The 3,577-nt window shown below is 31.4% G+C and overlaps 1 protein-coding gene across 6 annotated transcripts in view; it reads right to left on the bottom strand.

Annotated features, from left to right (window-relative positions):
• LOC107613498 (hexokinase-1) overlaps nt 3,064-3,577 on the bottom strand; it is a 6,174-nt gene continuing 5,660 nt past the window's right edge. For all 6 annotated transcript variants that reach the window (XM_016315517.2, XM_016315522.2, XM_021109769.1 and 3 more), the window contains one exon: nt 3,064-3,424. The gene's annotated coding sequence lies outside the window, so the exon portion shown is untranslated. The remainder of the gene's footprint in view (nt 3,425-3,577) is intronic.

Here is a 3,577-nt window from a genome sequence, read left to right on the forward strand (position 1 = left end):
AATGCAATTTCTTATGACATAAATGGGAACCCTTTTGAGGAAGGTTTGGATGCAGATGCAGAAATAATAAGAGTGGAGATTAATGATTTACATACCATAACATGTTAATTATATAACTTTTATTAATAAGAGTGGAAATTGATCAATATTTTGATTACAGGGATTTTGGGCATCTGATATTGAAGAAGATTATGAAGAACAATAGTTTTGGGCAGGAGGTTCTGATGCAAGTGCCGACGTGGAACTTAGTGCAGAGTTTTCATTGTAATATTATATGAATTTTTATTATGTGCTAATTGAATAAAACTTGGGTAATAGAATTTTGTGTATGAATTTTCATGATGAATTTGGTAATTCAATAGAACTTGGTGAATAAAATTTCGGGAATAGATTTCTGGGCATCATGTAGTAGAGTTTGGCTTGCTATCTAATGATTTGCTTTCTTGGAAGAATACGCGCATGATGCATGAAATGTGTGTATTTCATTTTGGAATTCAACATGAAAATTGTTTGATGCATTTCAAAGTTTTCACAAATAAAACGTGTGTATTTCATACCTATATAAAATGGGATCAGAGAAATATGTGCATGATGCATGAAAAGCTTCCTAGCTATGGCATGAGGGTATTATGACGGTGTAGTTATAATCATGTATGAATCTTTAACTAATCATTTTCAACTTGAAATGGCAAAGAACACATGATGATGAATATATTCCTAGATATCTATGATCATAATAATAATAATCCTTGGTACAGACTATTTAGATGATAATAGGCGAGCATAAAGTTACAATTATTTATTCATACTAATAACCAAATTAATACACAAACATAGTTGAGGATTATAACAAATTTTTCAAATAATAACTAAATATGCAAAAATGTTGATCTCCATACTATTCACTTTAAAGCGTAGCCCAGAAATCATTACTCTTCTTCTGAAAATCGTATTTGTGATCATTGCACATCCCTAACAAAAGATCTACTGCAACAGATGTACGAATATATTGCTCATTTATCTGCAAATATGGATAAATTAGTTAAATAATATGCTCAGCATGTATATAATTAATCAATATGTCTTTAGAACTTACAATGCCCAACACTGTGGGATTAAAGTTCTCTCTCATAGACAACCATTGAAGAACCCAGAGACCAGAGTCGTGACTAAAAGTTCAGAGGTTTCATATAGGATAGTTCAAGCAATTTCTTCCCTAGTTACTATCGTGTCATCCACATTAATCATGGTCTCGCTGAAATTTAGAGGTTTCATATAGGATAGTTTAACAACAATAATTCTACAAGTGTGAGCTGAAAAATGGGGAACTCACTTTGGATCTTCAATGCTTGTACAAAATGCATATGCTAATCCTTCAAGTTGAACAGACTTTAGCTGCATTCTACAAGTTGAATTTGCGCCTAAAAGCCTAAAAGAAAGAAACTTCTCTATTTTTGGGTTTATTAAGTCAAACTGACATATCATGACCATTCAAAACTAGTAATGTGAGATTGTCACCTTAATCATTGCATTATAGTAATGTGATTTCTCCATTTGGTTAGATTTGGATACTGGTGGCAAGAAAAATGTATTTAGGGGAAAGAAATATGTAAGAAAAATGCAAGATTATTTACTGACCTTTCTTGTTTCCATGGCTAGATTTATTCTATTAGCTTATAGTTGGTCTCATGCATGTCTTTTCATTGATCTTTTGTGTGGTACACTATCAATTTCAGATTTCTAAGCATATAAATATTATGAAACTAAACAGTCACAACTATAGATCTGTTGATGAATAAAGTTCAAAAATTAAAGAAATTACAATAAAATAAATTTTTTTTTGTTATTCTAAAAAATGAAAATAAAAACGTTGTAAGGAAAAAAATGGAAACCTTATTTAGGGAAGTGAGGAACGACTCTGATGACTTGAGAAATGGCTAGAAGTCTTGGGTCTCCTTTGAAGCCATAATCTTCTGCGAAGATTTTCTTTTCTTTTCTTTTCTTTTGTTTCTTCTTTTTTTATTTTCTATCTCAAGTGGGAAGTATGTGTTTCTGTGTATGTATGTGTGGCAACTTCAATGAAAAAGACCTCCTCCTCGAAGAACATCACATGACGAGAAGAACACAAATTTTAGAGGCAGGGTGGGCAGGGGTGCGAAATAGTCTCAATCCAAGACTCTGACAGTTGCATGCATTCATGTGTAGTCTCAATCCAGACCTTGCCAATTGCTGCTAGTGCCGGTTTTCATTGCGGTGGTGAAGAAGAAGAAGAAAAGACCCCATCTGCAAAACAAATAATAAGAGGAAAAAGAAGGAAATTATTTGTAAAAACATTAAATATTAGGGAGCATTTAATAAAATTAACCATATAAATTTGTATTTAATCTACACCGTTAGATATAATAATAAAATAATCTAACAGTTTAAATTAAACAACAGACTAAAGGACTAACGTTAATCCTAAAGATAGTTGGGACCACAACTAGAAAATGGTTTAATACAGATAGATTTACAGGCAGATTTGGTATATATTACAGACGGATTTTTGGTTACCGACGGATTTTGTCCCTCTGTAAAAGCCTCGTCGGAAATTATTTACCGACGGATTTTTTTCCGTCGAAAAATTACAGACGGATTTTTACCAGTTACCGACGAATTTTTCCTCTGTAAATTCTCCATCCATTTCCTGGTGACGATGAACTTTCCGACATATTTTCTGTCAGTAATTACAGATGGATTTTCTGACGGATTTTCTGTCTGTAATTACAGACGGATTTTCTGACAGATTTTTTGTCTGTAATTACAGACGGATTTTCCGACATATTTTCTGTCTATAATTACAGACGAATTTTTCGACAGATTTTCCGTCTGTAATTTGAACCTTGGAAAATCATCTCACACTCTGAAAATCCGTCGATAAATCTGTCTGTAAATCCGTCAGTAAGGTAAAATAGAATTTTTTTTTAATTTTTAGAAGAATTACAAAATAAACTTGTTTTCATACAAAATAAATATAAATTTAATACAAATTTTTATCTAATTTGTATTCAAATATTTATAATATTTCAAAAAATAAACAAATTCATCGTATTATCAAACTAAAAGAAAAATACTATAAATAAACAAGTCATAAACAAATTAAAACATTGTAATTCTATAACCAAATCAAGAAATATAAAAAGAGACATGTAGGAGTCAAGTTTGCTGGACTGAAATTTACATATTCTAATTCTTCAATTCAACATCATCCTTAATACTGCTTCTTTGCTTCATAGAGGCAAGTTTGCTGGATCTAGACCGAAATTTATTAAATCTTTCTATTTCTGGTTGTAATGCTGAAATATCTGTCTCAAACTCCCAATAGCGTTCATCATATGGAAGCTCTTTCCATTTCACATGATATTCCTACTCATCATCAACACCCCTGTACCAATCATATAAAAAACACAGTCCCCAAAAAATAAGCATTTGTTCACATGATATTCCTTCTCATCATCAATTTTCTTTTCATAATATATATATAGATATGGATGCTCAAATTGAACAATACAGATTCCAAACGACTAAAAGCCTTGAA

This window comes from Arachis ipaensis, chromosome B08 (genome assembly GCF_000816755.2).
Source record: "Arachis ipaensis cultivar K30076 chromosome B08, Araip1.1, whole genome shotgun sequence".
NCBI lineage: Eukaryota > Viridiplantae > Streptophyta > Magnoliopsida > Fabales > Fabaceae > Arachis > Arachis ipaensis.